Source organism: Rhinopithecus bieti, unplaced genomic scaffold (genome assembly GCF_001698545.2).
Source record: "Rhinopithecus bieti isolate Rb0 unplaced genomic scaffold, ASM169854v2 scaffold_18153, whole genome shotgun sequence".
NCBI lineage: Eukaryota > Metazoa > Chordata > Mammalia > Primates > Cercopithecidae > Rhinopithecus > Rhinopithecus bieti.
In genome coordinates, this window is record NW_016809139.1 from 1,236,958 (window position 1) to 1,244,558 (window position 7,601).

Below are 7,601 nucleotides of genomic sequence, written 5' to 3' on the forward strand. Positions count from 1 at the left end.
CAGGGCGCTGGGCGCGGCGGGCGGCCTAGGCCCGCAGTCGCAGGCACTGCCCAGGCGGCGGCTTCCCGAGGGTCACGCCGGTCTGGCGGCCGCGGGAGCTGCCGTCGTGGCTGGGGCGCGGGCCGGGGAAGAGCCGCCTTTGTCTTTGTCTTTGTCCAGTCTCTGCGGCCTCTCCTCGCGCGTGGCCGCGGGTTGGCCCTCGCCTGGCAGGCGGCACGCTTGGCACCTGCGGACTCCCTTAGCCTCACTACGACCTCAGACAGTTCTCCTCGGGTTCGATCCCGAGCCGGGATGGCGGCTCACGACGTGCTCGGGGTCGCACAGCTGGTCGGGGGCAGGTCGGGATGGCGGCCCCAGGCCCCTGGAGGGTGATGGGGGCCGCGGCCGGCGTGTCTCTGCAGTCGCCGGCGTTCACGCCGCAGCTCCCTCCCGGCCGCAGTTCCATGCACAGCAGCGAACGTTCGCGCTTATCTTATGCCTTAGAAAGGAAGGCTTCTCCAAAACCAGGCTGTAGCATCTGATTTTGAAGCAAGCTGATTGCGGTTCTACGCTGTCTAGACCCGCAGGTGGCATTCTTCATTCGTTTATCCCATCTGCGCCAGGCCCTGCGGCCACAGTGGCGACCGACAGACATAGCTTCTGTCCTAGAGGAGCTGAGTCCCCGGGAGGCTGACCAAGAAAGAAGCAGTGAGGGCGCGGGGGCTGGAGGAGTGCTAGTGGAGGAAAGTGCAGGACAGGAGACTCAAGAGTTCCAGAAACCGGGAGTGTTTATAGAGAGTGACTTCCTGTGGGGCTGGGCCTCCAGGACCTGGTGGGCTGCGGGAAAATCCAGCAGGTTCTAAGCTGGGGAGTGTCATGGTTGGACCTGTTTCAGAATGTCATGCTGGTTTCCGTGTTTGGAGTTTCCAGGTGACCACTAGTGGTGGCGAATAGTGCCACCTTAACTTCAGTTTCCCGACCCTTACAATTAGGGTTGACCTGGGCCCAGCTTGAGGGACTAATACTTTTCTCAACTCATGTTAGCCCAGGCTCTGTCAGGGTCTGTTTAGCATAGTAGAGCGCTTTTTCTTTTTGTGACCTTATGGAATGTTTATTCCAGTGCGGGATTATTTGTGTTTCTTCTTATCTGTTTCCAAGTGTACTTAGCGTTTGTGTCGTTAGCAATGCAGCTGCCTTGAAGTTTGTTAATCAAGGAGGCCAGTGGTACTGTACTGGGAACTTTTGGCCCAGATTGAGTTCTAAGCACCAATGTGCAATGAATACGTTTCAACAAACGGAATGGGCGTTTGCCGGGAGAGTGTGTGATTTGCTTGAAACTCGTATCAGTGGCTTGGGGGTGTGTTTGCTTGCATTGTTGAAGTGGGAGTGTTACGAAAGCCTCCCTGAGGTTTTTGTTTGACTACTGTGATTCCTTCTCCTCTGCACTTCTGAAGGGTGCAGAGATGGGTGTGGACAAGTGGAGTGGACAGTTTGGGAGTTAATCCAGAACTGCCATTCGGTGTGTCAGCTGAAAAGCACTTCCTTCTCCTCTTGGAAACTGCTCTTGGTTGCTTCCACTTAATCTCCAAGTCCCAGTGGGTGAACTGTTGTTTTTCTTACTGGGGACCCCTTGAAATAGGAAGAATGGTGCCACATCATGTTGGCATTCACTGCCCAGGCGCCCGTCGTGTCTGCCCCTTGTCCTTGGAGAGAGGGGCTATTTATAGCTTGGAGAACTCGCGTCTTCCCACAGAGTACTTGCTTAGTGTCAGATTTTTCACTGCTTGTCATAGTTACAGGAATGTGACCACAATACTAATGTTTAAAACATTTTGTCTTCTTTACAAGGACACGGTGTGAATTTAAAAAATGCATTATACCAATCCAAATCCAGCGCTTTTAAGCGTCTTTTTATGTGTTTTGATGGAGGAGAGACATTAAGAACCCATGGTGTATTGAAGATCTTTGGAGCAAGATTCTTGAAGTTAGAGAAACCTGGATAGGGCTTTTGGACCCCACTTTATTTATGTATGTATGGGGTCAGACTCAATCCAAGAGCTTCATCTGGAGAAAGGACAACCCCGAAAAGGAGTTGGGACTACTGTCTGAGGGCTGGAGCACTGGTGGCCATGCAGGTCCTTGAGGTGGTGGGTGCCACCCAGCCGCTCCTTACAGTGGGGCCTCCTGATGTGGAAGGGGTATCTGTAGTCGGCCCATCACCCTGAGAAGCGTGGCTTTCTAACTTCACAGAGTGCTGCAGTGTACACAGGGCTCACAGCGTTGATATATACTACTAGTCTTCAACTCTTTGTTTTGAAATAGTGGAATTTGCAAGAACGTTTTTTGTCTCCATATCTGCCCTCTTTTCTCACCTGGAATTGACAGTGTAGTTGGTCTTCATGCCTCTGTCCCAGTGCAGAGTGGGCACCATGCCTCTGTGGCCGTTGGTTCTGATGAGAACTGCAGCCTGTGGCCTGTGGTGTGACAGGAGCATGACGAGGAAATACTTACACTTGCTGGTGTGTTCCTATGTGCCTAGTGCGCTTATTAACTCACCTGAGACTTCAGGAAAGCACCCAAATGGGTCATGGAGGATTGGTGTATCCTGACAGAAGAAAACTTTTTTTTTCCTTTAATTTTTGAAACAAATAAGACTGAAAGGTCTTTAAAAATTGATAAATGGAGTGTAAGTTGAAGCCTTGCAGTCATAGGACCTCAGAAGTCAGGGCAGTCACATTCAGTGTTAGACTCAAGCAACACAAGGGCAGTTTTTATCTCTGGTTTTCTAGCACATGGTTTTTCTGTATCTTGTGATGCGATAAGAGATGGTGATCTCTTAGAGAAATAAACACTGCTTGTCTCTGAAGCAGTAACAAATGATTCATGCCTTTCTTTTTTTTTTGAGATGGAGTGTTGCCCTGTTGCCCAGGCTGGAGTGCAGTGGCATGATGTCAGGTCACTGCAGCCTCCGCCTCCCAGGTTCAAGTGATGCTCCTGCCTCAGCCTCCCGAGTAGCTGGGATTACAGGCATGCGCCATCACGCCCAGCTGATTTTCGTATTTTTAGTAGAGATAGGGTTTTGCCGTGTTGGCCAGGCCAGTCTCGAACTCCTGACCTCAGGTGATCTGCCCACCTGGGCCTCCAAAAGTTCTGGGATTACAGGCGTGAGCCACTGCACCTGGCCTTCCTTTCCTTCCTATGCAAGATGATGTGTTTTCAAAGGACAGAGTAGAATGACCTTTTCCCATCTTTGATGTTATTTTCATAAGGACTGTAAACATTGTTATTTTCCCCCTTATTGAAAGCCCGCCCTGTTCTTGGCCTGCTGGGAGCAGGAGGAATGTTGGGCGGTTTTTCTCTCCCTCTTCCTCTCATGCCTCTCTGCTGACTCAGACTGACCGGTAATCCAGAGGTCTGGGGTAGATGGAGTTGATGGTGTGTGTTTTGGAGCTCAGTTCTTGTCGTTCACACAAGACCTAGTTATCAGAAAGAAGCTTTAAAAATGAAAATCCCCACGAACAAGAACGGCATCATCCCTGTTGCTTGTCGCCACTGTAGGGCTGAGGAGAGGAAGCACATGCACCCTTCCTGGTAGATGACTTTTCAGGAAGGACTCGAGTGGGTGTGTCGGGCATACCCTGTGTCTCCTTGCCCAGGTTGTGTTTAGAAAGACCTCAGAGGTGCAGAAAGTTGAAGGAATAGTGCAGTGAAGTCCTGGATGCCCCTCTGTTCTCAACATTGACTCCGTTTGCCTTAGCACTCTCTCTCTAAATCTCCTTGTTATTTTTTAAATTTATAATAAAATTGTGTTTTATTTTTAAAAATTGGTTCAGGCCAGGCGCAGTGGCTTACGCCTGTAATCCCAGCACTTTGGGAGGCCAAGGCGGGTGGATCACGAGGTCAGGAGATTGAGACCATCCTGGCTAACACAGTGAAACCCCGTCTCTACTAAAATACAAAAAACTAGCCGGGCGAGGTGGCGGGCTCCTGTAGTCCCAGCTACTCAGGAGGCTGAGGCAGGAGAATGGCATGAACCCAGGAGGCGGAGCTTGCAGTGAGCTGAGATCCGGCCACTGCATTCCAGCCTGGGAGACAGAACGAGACTTCATCTCCAAAAAGAAAAAAAAAAAATTGGTTCAGTTGGGCACAGTCGCTCACACCTGTAATCCCAGCACTTTTGGAGGCTGAGGTGGGAGGATTGCTGGAGGCCAGGAGTTCAAGACCAGGCTGGGTGACATGACAAGACTCATCTCTACTCATATTTTAAAAATGTATTGTAAATTGACAAATCACAATTGTATTGCCTGTTGTTATTTTGAGCAAACCATTTGAGAGTAAGTTACTATTGTGATCTTTATCCCTACATTCTTCAGAGTTTATCTCCTAAGAAGGAGGCTGTTCTTCTACATAACTGAAATTTATATAATTATCAAAACCTAGACATGTAACATTGATACGATATCATTGAATACCTGATTTAACCTCCAATCCGTGTACAAATTTTACCAGTTACCCCAACAATGTCCTGTTCCTACCTGCTGAGATCCAGGACCACAAGTTGCATTTAATCGTTGTGTCTCTTTAATCTCCACTGATCTAGAAGAGTTCCTCTTTGTTTTCAGAAAGCCAGTTTGTGGAAGGACCCTCGGTGGGTCTTACCGGGTGTTTCCTTTTATTTGATTCACGTGCGCTTTGGCAGGAGCATGGCGCAGTGATTCTGTCCTCTCAGTGTCCTCCGTAGGGGGCACATGCTGTCACTTTGTCCCATCATCGTGTTGTTCTGGGTTATGGTGGGGATAACTGATCTCTTGGAAGGTGCCACCTTCTCCCCCTGAGTAATGACTCACCTGTGGGGAGGTGCTTTGAGACTGTCTTGTCAGGCCACAGGCAGACCCAGTGGACTTGACATCTTTGAGGAATTCTTGCCTGCGTTAGTGTTGGCGGTGATGATTGTAAAATGGAGGCTTCTCAACTCATCATTTCTTCAGCGTTTGCCACTCGGTCTTCTCTTTATTTCATGTCAGTATGAATTCTAGGGCTTAGAGTTCATGACTGTTACCATTTATTTTGATGTTCAGTTGGCTCAGATTTGGCTAGAAAGACTCCCTCCAGGCTGGCTTCTGGATCCTCTTGCCATTCATTCCTGTCCGTGCCACTCTCAGGCACTGCACACTGTCTGTGGCTCATCTTGTCCACTTTCTGCCCCACTTCTGGAATCAGCCATTTCTCCGAGGAGCTCTGCTTCCTGCTGCTGGGGAACAGCATCTAGAAACCAAGACCTGGGCACCAAGAATCCACCTCTGCTGCTGAGTGTTGTCCTTTCTCGGCGCTTTCAGTGGACAGAGCTGGGAGTTGAATTTTAAAACCAAGAGTTCATCATGGTACCCGTCACATTGCAACACCACGGGGGTCTGTGCCCACCATCAGCCCACCGTTGCTCCTTCCTCCCACAGTGCCAAGTCACTGGGGACTTCGAAATGTCAGCAGTGCTGTCCTTTTTTTGTTTGTTTGTTTTTTTGAGACGGAGGCTCGCTCTGTCGCCCAGGCTGGAGTGCAGTGGCGCGATCTCGCCTCACTGCAAGCTCCGCCTCCTGGGTTCAGGCCATTCTCCTGCCTCAGCCTCCCGAGTAGCTGGGACTAGAGGCGCCCGCCACTGCGCCTGGCTAATTTTATGTATTTTTAGTAGAGATGGGGTTTCACCATGGTCTCGATCTCCTGACCTTGTGATCCGCCCGCCTCGGCCTCCCAAAGTGCTGGGATTACAGGCGTGAGCCACCGTGCCCGGCAGCAGTGCTGTTCTTATCAAAGTACCCTGTAACCCTGCCTCTCAGCAGTGATTTCAGAAATTAAGGCTTTTCACTGGTTGCCAATTTTCTTTACCTCCCTGGGGCTGAATACAACCTGTTGTTTCTCAAGTATCTACAGTGGCTTAAAATAAAATTCTACATAAACTGAATAGCACACCCCTAGAGACTCTGAGGAAAGTACTACTTAGTGATAATTGCTATAGAACATGTGACAAAATGTACTTTCATTTCAAATAAAGTGGAGATTTATTTAGAAAAGTGGAGTGTAGAATTACACTGTTAAATAGAAGGATCCCAACAATGGACTCAATGTGTTATTAGTCCCTCTTGGTAAACATAATGAGTGAAATTGTAAGTTAAAGCTGAAGCTCTTTTCCCTCCATTTCATCATGAAACTCTTCACATGTACAGCAAAGCTGAAGGATTTTGTGGTGCGCGCTTGTGTACCCGCCACCTCAGGCGTGTCACCACGCTTTGCTGTGTTGCATTTATCCAGGTGTCCCCACAGCCTTCCACTCCTGCGTGAGTGTCAGGCACAGACATGAGTGTCAGTCACAGACGTGAGCGTCACTCACAACGTGAGCATCAGTCACAACGCGAGCTCAGTCACAGATGTCAGCGTGCTCTTCTGCCTTCACTGTGCCTGTCAGGGACCAGAGTTTAGAGTTGTCTTATTTTTTTTTTTGAGATACATTTTTCATACAGGGAAATGTAGGAAACAATTGTGCTGTTCAGTGAGTTACACCCATGTAGCCGGGACCGAGACAGACCCTCGATCTGGAAGATCGAGCCTCCCCCATGCATGGCTGCCCCCAGGCAGCCATTGTCCCCCTCCCTCCATAGGTGAGTCTCACCTTTTCTAGAACAGCATGGCCACGAAATTACACGGTCGGGTCTTTTGTGGAAGGCGTCTTTCACTCACATGATGTGCTTCAGACTCATCCGTGTTTTACATAGACCAGTTCATTTCTTTTCATCGCTGAACAGTGTTAGTGATTGCACAGCCACATAGCTCACCTCTAAAGGAGAGACACAGAAATCAGCCTTTTGTATTTGGAATGCCTTTTCCAAAGATCCCTTCATCCGGGAGCCGCATGTTTGCTATTCTTGATGCCCTGCTGGTATCGTGTGAGTGTTCCAGTCTGTCTATCCACCCTCCTACAGAGTGACATCTGGGCTGTGTCCACTTGGGGCTGTCACAGGGCGTTCCTGCACAGGTCCGTCTGTGGATGTGGGCTTCCTCTCTTCTGGATGAAATACTAAGAGTGGAATTGCTGAGTCATAGGTGGTGGCATGTTTGTTTAGGAGCAGCTGCCAGACCTTTGCAAATGATTGAGCCATTTACACTTCCAACACTGTGAGAGTTCTGTTGCTGTGCATCCTTGCCAACATTTGCTATTGTCATTCTCTTTAATTTTAGCCATTCTGGTGGGTGTGTAGTCATCTCTTGTTGGAGTTTTAATTTTCATTTCTCTAGTGACTGGTGATAAGCACAGAGCTCTTTTCAGCGTGCACAGTGGGTGTGTGTGTGTGTGTGTGTGTGTGTGTGTTACGGGATTGGGGGAGTTAGGCAGTCAGCGTGTGTGTGTGTGTGTGTGTTACGGAATTGGAGTAGGCAGTCAGCGTGTGTGTGTGTGTTACGGAATTGGGGGAGTAGGCAGTCAGCGTGTGTGTGTGTGTGTTACGGGATTGGGGGAGTAGGCAGTCAGCGTGTGTGTGTGTGTGTGTGTGAGACGGGATTGGGGGAGTAGGCAGTCAGCGTGTGTGTGTGTGACGGGATTGGGGGAGTAGGCAGTCAGCGTGTGTGTGTGTGTG

At 49.5% G+C, this 7,601-nt stretch overlaps 1 protein-coding gene across 2 annotated transcripts in view; it reads left to right on the forward strand.

Annotated features, from left to right (window-relative positions):
• The window catches only part of PTTG1IP (PTTG1 interacting protein), a 29,303-nt gene that overhangs the window by 851 nt on the left and 20,851 nt on the right, over window positions 1–7,601 (forward strand). The gene's annotated exons all lie outside the window — the stretch shown is intronic.